Genomic DNA, 15,988 nt, shown 5'->3' with positions numbered 1-15,988 from the left:
ACACTAAGAGGGTAATAGTCCAAAAAGGAGTATTTTCAACTAAATACTACACAGAAGCATTCTGTGAAACTTCTTTCTGTTCTGTGCATTCAACTAAGAGAGTTGAACCTTACATTTGATTGGGCCGTTCTGAAACACTCTTTCTGTAGAAACTGCAATTGGACATTCTGAGCGCTAACAGGCCTATATTGGGAAAATGAATATCTACAAATAAAAAGTACACAGAAGCATTCTGTGAAACTTCTTTCTGTTCTGTTCATTCAACTAAAAGAGTTGTACCTTAGTTTTGATTGAGCCGTTCTGAAACACTCTTTCTGTAGAAACTGCAATTGGACATTCTGAGCGCTAAGAGGCCTATATTGGGAAAAAGAATATCTACAAATAAAAACTACACAGAAGCATTCTGTGATACTTATTTCTGATCTGTGTATTCAGCTAACAGAGTTAAACCATACTTTTGATTGAGCAGATCTGAACACTCTTTCTATAGAAAATGCAACTGGACATTTGGAGAGCTAAGAGGGTAGTAGTGGAAAAAGTAAAATATTCAAATATAAACTACACAGAAGCATTCTGTGAAAATTCTTTCTGATCTGAGCATTAAGCTAACAGAGTTAAACCATACTTTTGATTGAGCAGTTTTGAAACACTCTGTCTGTAGAAAATGCAACTGGACATTCGTAGCGCTAAGTGGGTAATAGTGGAAAAAAGAATATGTTCAAATATAAACTACACAGAAGCATTGTATGAAACTTCTTTCTGTTCTGTGCTTTCAACTAACAGAGTTGAACCTTACTTTTGATTGAGCCGTTCTGAAACACTCTTTCTGTAAAAACTGCAATTGGACATTCTGAGCGCTAAGAGGCCTTTATTGGGAAAAAGAATATCTACAAATAAAAACTACACAGAAGCATTCTGTGAAACTTCATTCTGTTCTGTTCATTCAACTAAAAGAGTTGAACCTTACTTTTGATTGAGCCGTTCTGAAACACTCTTTCTGTAGAAACTGCAATTGGACATTCTGAGCGCTAAGAGGCCTCTATTGGGAAAAACAATATCTACAAATAAAAACTACACAGAAGCATTCTCTGAAACTTCTTTCTGTTCTGTTCATTCAACTAAAAGTGTTGAACCTTAGTTTTGATTGATCCGTTCTGAAACACTCTTTCTGTAGAAAATGCAAGTGGAGATTCGGAGCGCTAAGATGGTAATAGTGGAAAAAGGAATGTCTTCAAATATAAACTACACAGAATCATTCTGTGAAACTACTTTCTGATCTGTGCATTCAGCTAACAGAGTTAAACCATACTTTTGATTGAGCAGATCTGAACACTCTTTCTGTAGAAAATGCAACTGGACATTTGGAGCGCTAAGAGGGTAGTAGTGGAAAAAGGAATATATTCAACTATAAACTACACAGAAGCATTCTGTGAAACTTCTTTCGATATGAGCATTCAGCTAACAGAGTTAAACCATACTTTTGATTGCGCAGTTCCGAACACTCTTTCTGTAGAAAATGCAAGTGGACATTCGGAGCGCTAAGAGGGTAATTGTGGAAAAAGGGATATATTCAAATATAAACTACACAGTAGCATTCTGTGAAACTTCTTTCTGTTCTGTGCATTCAACTAACAGAGTTGAACCTTAGTTTTGATTGAGCCGTTCTGAAACACTCTTTCTGTAGAAACTGCAATTGGACATTCTAAGCGCTAAGAGGCCTACATTGGGAAAAATAATATCTTCAAATAAAAACTACAAAGATGCATTCTGTGAAACTTATTTCTGATCTGTAAATTCAGTAAACAGAGCTAAACCATATTTTTGATTGAGCAGTTATGAAACAATCTTTTTGTAGAAAATGCAAGTGGACATTCGGAGCACTAAGATTGTAATAGAGGAAAAAGAGATATCTCCAATTAAAAACTACACAGAAGCATTCTCTGAAACCCCTTTCTGTTCTCCGCATTCAACTAACAGAGTTGAGCCTTACTTTTGAAGGAGCAGTTCTGAAACACTCTATGTGTAGAAACGGCCAGTGGATATTCGGAGCGCTAAGTGTGTAATAGTCCAAAAAGGAGTATCTTCAACTAAATACTACACAGAAGCATTCAGTGAAACTTCTTTCTGTTCTGTGCATTCAACTAAGAGAGTTGAACGTTACATTTGATTCAGCCGTTCTGAAACAGTCTTTCTGTAGAAACTGCAATTGGACATTCTGAGCGCTAAGAGGCCTATATTGGGAAAAATAATATCTTCAAATAAAAATTACACAGAAGCATTGTTTGAAACTTATTTCTGATATGTGCATTCAGCTAACAGAGTTAAACCATACTTTTGATTGCGCAGTTCAGAACACTCTTTCTGTAGAAAATGCAAGTGGACATTCGGAGCGCTAAGAGGGTAATAGTGGAAAAAGAAATATATTCAAATATAAACTACACAGAAGCATTCTGTGAAACTAACTTCTGTTCTGTGCATTCAACTACCAGGGTTGAACCTTACTTTTGATTGAGCCGTTCTGAAACACTCTTTCTGCAGAAACTGCAATTGGACATTCTAAGCGCTAAGAGGCCTACATTGGGAAAAAGAATATCTTCAAATAAAAACTACACAGATGCATTATGTGAAACTTATTTCTGATCTGTAAATTCAGTTAACAGAGCTAAACCATATTTTTGATTGAGCAGTTGTGAAACACTCTTTTTGTAGCAAATGCAAGTGGACATTCGGAGCACTAAGATTGTAATAGAGGAAAAAGGAATATCTCCAATTAAAAACTACACAGAAGCATTCTCTGAAACCCCTTTCTGTTCTCCGCATTCAACTAACAGAGTTGAGCGTTACTTTTGAAGGAGCAGTTCTGAAACACTCTTTGTGTAGAAACTGCCAGAGGATATTCGGAGCGCTAAGTGGGTAATAGTCTAAAAAGTAGTATCTTCAACTAAATACTACACAGAAGCATTCTGTGAAACATCTTTCTGTTCTGTGCATTCAACTAAGGAAGTTGAACCTTACATTTGATTGAGCCGTTCTGAAACACTCTTTCTGTAGAAACTGCAATTGGACATTCTGAGCGCTAAAAGGCCTATATTGGGAAAAATAATATCTTCAAATAAAAACTACACAGAAGCATTGTTTGAAACTTCTTTCTGATATGTGCATTCAGCTAACAGATTTAAACCATACTTTTGATTGCGCAGTTCAGAACACTCTTTCTGTAGAAAATGCAAGTGGACATTCGGAGCGCTAAGAGGGTAATAGTGGAAAAAGGAATATATACAAATATAAACTACACAGAAGCATTCTGTGAAACTTCCTTCTGTTCTGTGCATTCTACTACCAGGGTTGAACCTTACTTTTGATTGAGCCGTTCTGAAACACTCTTTCTGTAGAAACTGCAATTGGACATTCTGAGCGCTAAGAGGCCTATATTGGGAAAAAGAATATCTACAAATAAAAACTACACAGAAGCATTCTGTGAAACTTCTTTCTGCTCTGTTCATTCATCTAAAAGATTTGAACCTTAGTTTTGATTGAGCCGTTCTGAAACACTCTTTCTGTAGAAAATGCAAGTGGAGATTCGGAGCGCTAAGAGGGTAATAGTGGAAAAAGGAATGTCTTCAAATATAAACTACACAGAATCATTCTGTGAAACTTCTTTCTGATCTGTGCATTCAGCTAACAGAGTTAAACCATACTTTTGATAGAGCAGATCTGAACACTCTTTCTGTATAAAATGAAACTGGACATTTGGAGCGCTAAGAGGGTAGTAGTGGAAAAAGGAATATATTCAAATATAAACTACACAGAAGCATTCTGTGAAACTTCTTTCTGATCTGAGCATTCAGCTAACAGAGTTAAACCATACTTTTGATTGAGCAGTTTTGAAACACTCTGTCTGTAGAAAATGCAACTGGACATTCGTAGCGCTAAGTGGGTAATAGTGGAAAAAAGAATATGTTCAAATATAAACTACACAGAAGCATTGTATGAAACATCTTTCTGTTCTGTGCATTCAGCTAACAGAGTTGAACCTTACTTTTGATTGAGCCGTTCGGGAACACTCTTTCTGTAGAAACTGCAATTGGACATTCTGAGCGCTAAGAGGCCTATATTGGGAAAAAAAATATCTTCAAATAAAAACTAAACAGAAGCATTGTGTGAAACTTATTTCTGATGTGTGCATTCAGCTAACAGAGTTAAACCATACTTTTGATTGCGCAGTTCCGAACATTCTTTCTGTAGAAAATGCAAGTGGACATTCCGAGCGCTAAGAGGGTAATAGTGGAAAAAGCAATATATTCAAATATAAACTACACAGTAGCATTCTGTGAAACTTCTTTCTGTTCTGTGCATTCAACTAACAGAGTTGAACCTTACTTTTGATTGAGCCGTTCTGAAACACTCTTTTTGTAGAAATTGCAATTGGACATTCTAAGCGCTAAGAGGCCTACACTGGGAAAAAGAATATCTTCAAATAAAAACTACACAGATGCATTCTGTGAAACTTATTTCTGATCTGTAAATTCAGTTAACAGAGCTAAACCATATTTTTAATTGAGCAGTTATGAAATACTCTTTTTGTTGAAAATGCAAGTGGACATTCGGAGCGCTAAGATTGTAATAGAGGAAAAAGGAATATCTCCAATTGAAAACTACACAGAAGCATTCTCTGAAACCCCCTCTGTTCTCCGCATTCAAATAACAGAGTTGAGCCTTACTTTTGAAGGAGCAGTTCTGAAACACACTTTGTGTAGAAACTGCCAGTGGATATTCGGAGCGCTAAGTGTGTAATAGTCCAAAAAGGAGTATCTTCAACTAAATACTACACAGAAGCATTCAGTGAAACTTCTTTCTGTTCTGTGCATTCAACTAAGAGAGTTGAACCTTACATTTGATTCAGCCGTTCTGAAACACTCTTTCTGTAGAAACTGCAATTGGACATTCTGAGCGCTAAGAGGCCTATATTGGGAAAAATAATATCTTCAAATAAAAATTACACAGAAGCATTGTTTGAAACTTATTTCTGATATGTGCATTCAGCTAACAGAGTTAAACCATACTTTTGATTGCGCAGTTCAGAACACTCTTTGTGTAGAAACTGCAATTGCACATTCTGAGCGCTAAGAGGCCTATATTGGGAAAAATAATATCTTCAAATGAAAACTACACAGAAGCATTGTGTGAAACTTATTTCTGATGTGTTCATTAAGCTAACAGAGTTAAACCATACTTTTGATTGCGCAGTTCTGAACACTCTTTCTGTAGAAAATGCAAGTGGACATTCTGAGCGCTAAGAGGGTAATAGTGGAAAAAGGAATATATTCAAATATAAACTACACAGTAGCATTCTGTGAAAATTCTTTCTGTTCTGTGCATTCAACTAACAGAGTTGAACCTTACTTTTGATTGAGCCGTTCTGAAACACTCTTTCTGTAGAAACTGCAATTGGACATGCTAAGCGCTAAGAGGCCTACATTGGGAAAAAGAATATCTACAAATAAAAACTACACAGAAGCATTCTGTGAAACTTCTTTCTGTTCTGTTCATTCATCTAAAGGATTTGAACCTTAGTTTTGATTGAGCCGTTCTGAAACACTCTTTCTGTAGAAAATGCAAGTGGAGATTCGGAGCGCTAAGAGGGTAATAGTGGAAAAAGGAATGTCTTCAAATATAAACTACACAGAATCATTCTGTGAAACTTCTTTCTGATCTGTGCATTCAGCTAACAGAGTTAAACCATACTTTTGATAGAGCAGATCTGAACACTCTTTCTGTATAAAATGAAACTGGACATTTGGAGCGCTAAGAGGGTAGTAGTGGAAAAAGGAATATATTCAAATATAAACTACACAGAAGCATTCTGTGAAACTTCTTTCTGATCTGAGCATTCAGCTAACAGAGTTAAACCATACTTTTGATTGAGCAGTTTTGAAACACTCTGTCTGTAGAAAATGCAACTGGACATTCGTAGCGCTAAGTGGGTAATAGTGGAAAAAAGAATATGTTCAAATATAAACTACACAGAAGCATTGTATGAAACATCTTTCTGTTCTGTGCATTCAGCTAACAGAGTTGAACCTTACTTTTGATTGAGCCGTTCGGGAACACTCTTTCTGTAGAAACTGCAATTGGACATTCTGAGCGCTAAGAGGCCTATATTGGGAAAAAAAAATATCTTCAAATAAAAACCAAACAGAAGCATTGTGTGAAACTTATTTCTGATGTGTGCATTCAGCTAACAGAGTTAAACCATACTTTTGATTGCGCAGTTCCGAACATTCTTTCTGTAGAAAATGCAAGTGGACATTCGGAGCGCTAAGAGGGTAATAGTGGAAAAAGCAATATATTCAAATATAAACTACACAGTAGCATTCTGTGAAACTTCTTTCTGTTCTGTGCATTCAACTAACAGGGTTGAACCTTACTTTTGATTGAGCCGTTCTGAAACACTCTTTTTGTAGAAATTGCAATAGGACATTCTAAGTGCTAAGAGGCCTACACTGGGAAAAAGAATATCTTCAAATAAAAACTACACAGATGCATTCTGTGAAACTTATTTCTGATCTGTAAATTCAGTTAACAGAGCTAAACCATATTTTTAATTGAGCAGTTATGAAATACTCTTTTTGATGAAAATGCAAGTGGACATTCGGAGCGCTAAGTTTGTAATAGAGGAAAAAGGAATATCTCCAATTAAAAACTACACAGAAGCATTCTCTGAAACCCCCTCTGTTCTCCGCATTCAAATAACAGAGTTGAGCCTTACTTTTGAAGGAGCAGTTCTGAAACACTCTTTGTGTAGAAACTGCCAGTGGATATTCGGAGCGCTAAGTGTGTAATAGTCCAAAAAGGAGTATCTTCAACTAAATACTGCACTGAAGCATTCAGTGAAACTTCTTTCTGTTCTGTGCATTCAACTAAGAGAGTTGAACCTTACATTTGATTCAGCCGTTCTGAAACACTCTTTCTGTAGAAACTGCAATTGGACATTCTGAGCGCTAAGAGGCCTATATTGGGAAAAATAATATCTTCAAATAAAAATTACACAGAAGCATTGTTTGAAACTTATTTCTGATATGTGCATTCAGCTAACAGAGTTAAACCATACTTTTGATTGCGCAGTTCAGAACACTCTTTCTGTAGAAACTGCAATTGGACATTCTGAGCGCTAAGAGGCCTCTATTGGGAAAAATAATATCTTCAAATAAAAACTACACAGAAGCATTGTGTGAAACTTATTTCTGATATGTTCATTAAGCTAACAGAGTTAAACCATACTTTTGATTGCGCAGTTCTGAACACTCTTTCTGTAGAAAATGCAAGTGGACATTCGGAGCGCTAAGAGGGTAATTGTGGAAAAAGGAATATATTCAAATATAAACTACACAGTAGCATTCTGTGAAAATTCTTTCTGTTCTGTGCATTCAACCAACAGAGTTGAAGCTTACTTTTGATTGAGCCGTTCTGAAACACTCTTTCTGTAGAAACTGCAATTGGACATGCTAAGCGCTAAGAGGCCTACATTGGGAAAAAGAATATCTTCAAATAAAAACTACACAGATGCATTCTGTGAAACTTATTTCTGATCTGTAAATTCAGTTAACAGAGATAAAACATATTTTTGATTGAGCAGTTATGAAACACTCTTTTTGTAGAAAATGCAAGTGGAGATTCGGAGCGCTAAGAGGGTAATAGTGGAAAAAGGAATGTCTTCAAATATAAACTACACAGAATCATTCGGTGAAACTTGTTTCTGATCTGTGCATTCAGCTAACAGAGTTAAACCATACTTTTGATTGAGCAGATCTGAACACTCTTTCTGTAGAAAATGCAACTGGACATTTGGAGCGCTAAGAGCGTAGTAGTGGAAAAAGGAATATATTCAAATATAAACTACACAGAAGCATTCTGTGAAACTTCTTTCTGATCTGAGCATTCAGCTAACAGAGTTAAACCATACTGTTGATTGAGCAGTTTTGAAACACTCTGTCTGTAGAAAATGCAACTGGACATTCGTAGCGCTAAGTGGGTAATAGTGGAAAAAAGAATATGTTCAAATATAAACTACACAGAAGCATTGTATGAAACTTCTTTCTGTTCTGTGCATTCAACTAACAGAGTTGAACCTTACTTTTGATTGAGCCTTTCTGAAACACTCTTTCTGTAGAAACTGCAATTGGACATTCTGAGTGCTAAGAGGCCTCTATTGGGAAAAAAAATATCTTCAAATAAAAACTACACAGAAGCATTGTGTGAAACTTATTTCTGATATGTTCATTAAGCTAACAGAGTTAAACCATACTTTTGATTGCGCAGTTCTGAACACTCTTTCTGTAGAAAATGCAAGTGGACATTCGGAGCGCTAAGAGGGTAATAGTGGAAAAACGAGTATATTCAAATATAAACTACACAATAGCATTCTGTGAAAATTCTTTCTGTTCTGTGCATTCAACTAACAGAGTTGAACCTTACTTTTGATTGAGCCGTTCTGAAACACTCTTTCTGTAGAAACTGCAATTGGACATGCTAAGCGCTAAGAGGCCTACATTGGGAAAAAGAATATCTTCAAATAAAAACTACACAGATGCATTCTGTGAAACTTATTTCTGATCTGTAAATTCAGTTAACAGAGATAAAACATATTTTTGATTGAGCAGTTATGAAACACTCTTTTTGTAGAAAATGCAAGTGGAGATACGGAGCGCTAAGAGGGTAATAGTGGAAAAAGGAATGTCTTCAAATATGAACTACACAGAATCATTCGGTGAAACTTCCTTCTGATCTGTGCATTCAGCTAACAGAGTTAAACCATACTTTTGATTGAGCAGATCTGAACACTCTTTCTGTAGAAAATGCAACTGGACATTCGTAGCGCTAAGTGGGTAATAGTGGAAAAAAGAATATGTTCAAATATAAACTACACAGAAGCATTGTATGAAACTTCTTTCTGTTCTGTGCATTCAACTAACAGAGTTGAACCTTACTTTTGATTGAGCCGTTCTGAAACACTCTTTCTGTAGAAACTGCAATTGGACATTCTGAGCGCTAGGAGGCCTATATTGGGAAAAAGAATGTCTACAAATAAAAACTACACAGAAGATTTGTGTGAAACTTCTTTCTGTTCTGTTTGTTCAACTAAAAGAGTTGAACCTTAGTTTTGATTGAGCCGTTCTGAAACACTCTTTCTGTAGAAAATGCAAGTGGAGATTCGGAGCGCTAAGAGGGTAATAGTGGAAAAAGGAATGTCTCCAAATATAAACTACACAGAATCATTCTGTGAAACTTCTTTCAGATCTGTGCATTCAGCTAACAGAGTTAAACCATACTTTTGATTGAGCAGATCTGAACACTCTTTCTGTAGAAAATGCAACTGGACATTTGGAGCGCTAAGAGAGTAGTAGTGGAAAAAGGAATATATTCAAATATAAACTACACAGAAGCATTATGTGAAACTTCTTTCTGATCTGAGCATTCAGCTAACAGAGTTAAACCATACTTTTGATTGAGCACTTTTGAAACACTCTGTCTGTAGAAAAGGCAACTGGACATTCGTAGCGCTAAGTGGGTAATAGTGGAAAAAAGAATATGTTCAAATATAAACTACACAGAAGCATTGTATGAAACTTCTTTCTGTTCTGTGCATTCAACTAACAGAGTTGAACCTTACATTTGATTGAGCCGTTCTGAAGCACTCTTTCTGTAGAAACTGCAATTGGACATTCTGAGCGCTAAGAGGCCTCTATTGGGAAAAATAATATCTTCAAATAAAAACTACACAGAAGCATTGTGTGAAACTTATTTCTGATATGTTCATTAAGCTAACAGAGTTAAACCATACTTTTGATTGCGCAGTTCTGAACACTCTTTCTGTAGAAAATGCAAGTGGACATTCGGAGCGCTAAGAGGGTAATAGTGGAAAAAGGAGTATATTCAAATATAAACGACACAATAGCATTCTGTGAAAATTCTTTCTGTTCTGTGCATTCAACTAACAGAGTTGAACCTTACTTTTGATTGAGCCGTTCTGAAACACTCTTTCTGTAGAAACTGCAATTGGACATGCTAAGCGCTAAGAGGCCTACATTGGAAAAAAGAATATCTTCAAATAAAAACTACACAGATGCATTCTGTGAAACTTATTTCTGATCTGTAAATTCAGTTAACAGAGATAAAACATATTTCTGATTGAGCAGTTATGAAACACTCTTTTTGTAGAAAATGCAAGTGGAGATTCGGAGCGCTAAGAGGGTAATAGTGGAAAAAGGAATGTCTTCAAATATAAACTACACAGAATCATTCGGTGAAACTTCCTTCTGATCTGTGCATTCAGCTAACAGAGTTAAACCATACTTTTGATTGAGCAGATCTGAACACTCTTTCTGTAGAAAATGCAACTGGACATTTGGAGCGCTAAGAGCGTAGTAGTGGAAAAAGGAATATATTCAAATATAAACTACACAGAAGCATTCTGTGAAACTTCTTTCTGATCTGAGCATTCAGCTAACAGAGTTAAACCATACTTTTGATTGAGCAGTTTTGAAACACTCTGTCTGTAGAAAATGCAACTGGACATTCGTAGCGCTAAGTGGTTAATAGTGGAAAAAAGAATATGTTCAAATATAAACTACACAGAAGCATTGTATGAAACTTCTTTCTGTTCTGTGCATTCAACTAACAGAGTTGAACCTTACTTTTGATTGAGCCGTTCTGAAACACTGTTTCTGTAGAAACTGCAATTGGACATTCTGAGAGCTAGGAGGCCTATATTGGGAAAAAGAATGTCTAAAAATAAAAACTACACAGAAGAATTGTGTGAAACTTCTTTCTGTTCTGTTTGTTCAACTAAAAGAGTTGAACCTTAGTTTTGATTGAGCCGTTCTGAAACACTCTTTCTGTAGAAAATGCAAGTGGAGATTCGGAGCGCTAAGAGGGTAATAGTGGAAAAAGGAATGTCTCCAAATATAAACTACACAGAATCATTCTGTGAAACTTCTTTCAGATCTGTGCATTCAGCTAACAGAGTTAAACCATACTTTTGATTGAGCAGATCTGAACACTCTTTCTGTAGAAAATGCAACTGGACATTTGGAGCGCTAAGAGAGTAGTAGTGGAAAAAGGAATATATTCAAATATAAACTACACAGAAGCATTCTGTGAAACTTCTTTCTGATCTGAGCATTCAGCTAACAGAGTTAAACCATACTTTTGATTGAGCACTTTTGAAACACTCTGTCTGTAGAAAATGCAACTGGACATTCGTAGCGCTAAGTGGGTAATAGTGGAAAAAAGAATATGTTCAAATATAAACTACACAGAAGCATTGTATGAAACTTCTTTCTCTTCTGTGCATTCAACTAACAGAGTTGAACCTTACTTTTGATTGAGCCGTTCTGAAGCACTCTTTCTGTAGAAACTGCAATTGGACATTCTGAGCCCTAAGAGGCCTATATTGGGAAAAAGAATGTCTACAAATAAAAACTACACAGAAGAATTGTGTGAAACTTCTTTCTGTTCTGTTTGTTCAACTAAAAGAGTTGAACCTTAGTTTTGATTGAGCAGTTCTGAAACACTCTTTCTGTAGAAAATGCAAGTGGAGATTCGGAGCGCTAAGAGGGTAATAGTGGAAAAAGGAATGTCTCCAAATATAAACTACACAGAATCATTCGGTGAAACTTCTTTCTGATCTGTGCATTCAGCTAACAGAGTTAAGCCATACTTTTGATTGAGCAGATCTGAACACTCTTTCTGTAGAAAATACTACTGGATATTTGGAGCGCTAAGAGAGTAGTAGTGGAAAAAGGAATATATTCAAATATAAACTACACAGAAGCATTCTGTGAAACTTCTTTCTGATCTGAGCATTCAGCTAACAGAGTTAAACCATACTTTTGATTGAGCAGTTTTGAAACACTCTGTCTGTAGAAAATGCAACTGGACATTCGTAGCGCTAAGTGGGTAATAGTGGAAAAAAGAATATGTTCAAATATAAACTACACAGAAGCATTGTATGAAACATCTTTCTGTTCTGTGCATTCAGCTAACAGAGTTGAACCTTACTTTTGATTGAGCCGTTCGGGAACACTCTTTCTGTAGAAACTGCAATTGGACATTCTGAGCGCTAAGAGGCCTATATTGGGAAAAAAAATATCTTCAAATAAAAACCAAACAGAAGCATTGTGTGAAACTTATTTCTGATGTGTGCATTCAGCTAACAGAGTTAAACCATACTTTTGATTGCGCAGTTCCGAACATTCTTTCTGTAGAAAATGCAAGTGGACATTCGGAGCGCTAAGAGGGTAATAGTGGAAAAAGCAATATATTCAAATATAAACTACACAGTAGCATTCTGTGAAACTTCTTTCTGTTCTGTGCATTCAACTAACAGAGTTGAACCTTACTTTTGATTGAGCCGTTCTGAAACACTCTTTTTGTAGAAATTGCAATTGGACATTCTAAGTGCTAAGAGGCCTACACTGGGAAAAAGAATATCTTCAAATAAAAACTACACAGATGCATTCTGTGAAACTTATTTCTGATCTGTAAATTCAGTTAACAGAGCTAAACCATATTTTTAATTGAGCAGTTATGAAATACTCTTTTTGATGAAAATGCAAGTGGACATTCGGAGCGCTAAGATTGTAATAGAGGAAAAAGTAATATCTCCAATTAAAAACTACACAGAAGCATTCTCTGAAACCCCCTCTGTTCTCCGCATTCAAATAACAGAGTTGAGCCTTACTTTTGAAGTAGCAGTTCTGAAACACTCTTTGTGTAGAAACTGCCAGTGGATATTCGGAGCGCTAAGTGTGTAATAGTCCAAAAAGGAGTATCTTCAACTAAATACTACACTGAAGCATTCAGTGAAACTTCTTTCTGTTCTGTGCATTCAACTAAGAGAGTTGAACCTTACATTTGATTCAGCCGTTCTGAAACACTCTTTCTGTAGAAACTGCAATTGGACATTCTGAGCGCTAAGAGGCCTATATTGGGAAAAATAATATCTTCAAATAAAAATTACACAGAAGCATTGTTTGAAACTTATTTCTGATATGTGCATTCAGCTAACAGAGTTAAACCATACTTTTGATTGCGCAGTTCAGAACACTCTTTCTGTAGAAACTGCAATTGGACATTCTGAGCGCTAAGAGGCCTCTATTGGGAAAAATAATATCTTCAAATAAAAACTACACAGAAGCATTGTGTGAAACTTATTTCTGATATGTTCATTAAGCTAACAGAGTTAAACCATACTTTTGATTGCGCAGTTCTGAACACTCTTTCTGTAGAAAATGCAAGTGGACATTCGGAGCGCTAAGAGGGTAATTGTGGAAAAAGGAATATATTCAAATATAAACTACACAGTAGCATTCTGTGAAAATTCTTTCTGTTCTGTGCATTCAACCAACAGAGTTGAACCTTACTTTTGATTGAGCCGTTCTGAAACACTCTTTCTGTAGAAACTGCAATTGGACATGCTAAGCGCTAAGAGGCCTACATTGGGAAAAAGAATATCTTCAAATAAAAACTACACAGATGCATTCTGTGAAACTTATTTCTGATCTGTAAATTCAGTTAACAGAGATAAAACATATTTTTGATTGAGCAGTTATGAAACACTCTTTTTGTAGAAAATGCAAGTGGAGATTCGGAGCGCTAAGAGGGTAATAGTGGAAAAAGGAATGTCTTCAAATATAAACTACACAGAATCATTCGGTGAAACTTGTTTCTGATCTGTGCATTCAGCTAACAGAGTTAAACCATACTTTTGATTGAGCAGATCTGAACACTCTTTCTGTAGAAAATGCAACTGGACATTTGGAGCGCTAAGAGCGTAGTAGTGGAAAAAGGAATATATTCAAATATAAACTACACAGAAGCATTCTGTGAAACTACTTTCTGATCTGAGCATTCAGCTAACAGAGTTAAACCATACTGTTGATTGAGCAGTTTTGAAACACTCTGTCTGTAGAAAATGCAACTGGACATTCGTAGCGCTAAGTGGGTAATAGTGGAAAAAAGAATATGTTCAAATATAAACTACACAGAAGCATTGTATGAAACTTCTTTCTGTTCTGTGCATTCAACTAACAGAGTTGAACCTTACTTTTGATTGAGCCTTTCTGAAACATTCTTTCTGTAGAAACTGCAATTGGACATTCTGAGCGCTAAGAGGACTCTATTGGGAAAAAAAATATCTTCAAATAAAAACTACACAGAAGCATTGTGTGAAACTTATTTCTGATATGTTCATTAAGCTAACAGAGTTAAACCATACTTTTGATTGCGCAGTTCTGAACACTCTTTCTGTAGAAAATGCAAGTGGACATTCGGAGCGCTAAGAGGGTAATAGTGGAAAAAGGAGTATATTCAAATATAAACTACACAATAGCATTCTGTGAAAATTCTTTCTGTTCTGTGCATTCAACTAACAGAGTTGAACCTTACTTTTGATTGAGCCGTTCTGAAACACTCTTTCTGTAGAAACTGCAATTGGACATGCTAAGCGCTAAGAGGCCGACATTGGGAAAAAGAATATCTTCAAATAAAAACTACACAGATGCATTCTGTGAAACTTATTTCTGATCTGTAAATTCAGTTAACAGAGATAAAACATATTTTTGATTGAGCAGTTATGAAACACTCTTTTTGTAGAAAATGCAAGTGGAGATACGGAGCGCTAAGAGGGTAATAGTGGAAAAAGGAATGTCTTCAAATATAAACTACACAGAATCATTCGGTGAAACTTCCTTCTGATCTGTGCATTCAGCTAACAGAGTTAAACCATACTTTTGATTGAGCAGATCTGAACACTCTTTCTGTAGAAAATGCAACTGGACATTCGTAGCGCTAAGTGGGTAATAGTGGAAAAAAGAATATGTTCAAATATAAACTACGCAGAAGCATTGTATGAAACTACTTTCTGTTCTGTGCATTCAACTAACAGAGTTGAACCTTACTTTTGATTGAGCCGTTCTGAAACACTCTTTCTGTAGAAACTGCAATTGGACATTCTGAGCGCTAGGAGGCCTATATTGGGAAAAAGAATGTCTACAAATAAAAACTACACAGAAGATTTGTGTGAAACTTCTTTCTGTTCTGTTTGTTCAACTAAAAGAGTTGAACCTTAGTTTTGATTGAGCCGTTCTGAAACACTCTTTCTGTAGAAAATGCAAGTGGAGATTCGGAGCGCTAAGAGGGTAATAGTGGAAAAAGGAATGTCTCCAAATATAAACTACACAGAATCATTCTGTGAAACTTCTTTCAGATCTGTGCATTCAGCTAACAGAGTTAAACCATACTTTTGATTGAGCAGATCTGAACACTCTTTCTGTAGAAAATGCAACTGGACATTTGGAGCGCTAAGAGAGTAGTAGTGGAAAAAGGAATATATTCAAATATAAACTACACAGAAGCATTCTGTGAAACTTCTTTCTGATCTGAGCATTCAGCTAACAGAGTTAAACCATACTTTTGATTGAGCACTTTTGAAACACTCTGTCTGTAGAAAAGGCAACTGGACATTCGTAGCGCTAAGTGGGTAATAGTGGAAAAAAGAATATGTTCAAATATAAACTACACAGAAGCATTGTATGAAACTTCTTTCTGTTCTGTGCATTCAACTAACAGAGTTGAACCTTACTTTTGATTGAGCCGTTCTGAAGCACTCTTTCTGTAGAAACTGCAATTGGACATTCTGAGCGCTAAGAGGCCTCTATTGGGAAAAATAATATCTTCAAATAAAAACTACACAGAAGCATTGTGTGAAACTTATTTCTGATATGTTCATTAAGCTAACAGAGTTAAACCATACTTTTGATTGCGCAGTTCTGAACACTCTTTCTGTAGAAAATGCAAGTGGACATTCGGAGCGCTAAGAGGGTAATAGTGGAAAAAGGAGTATATTCAAATATAAACGACACAATAGCATTCTGTGAAAATTCTTTCTGTTCTGTGCATTCAACTAACAGAGTTGAACCTTACTTTT

This window comes from Symphalangus syndactylus, chromosome 12 (assembly GCF_028878055.3).
Source record: "Symphalangus syndactylus isolate Jambi chromosome 12, NHGRI_mSymSyn1-v2.1_pri, whole genome shotgun sequence".
NCBI lineage: Eukaryota > Metazoa > Chordata > Mammalia > Primates > Hylobatidae > Symphalangus > Symphalangus syndactylus.
This window is presented reverse-complemented; position numbering follows the sequence as displayed.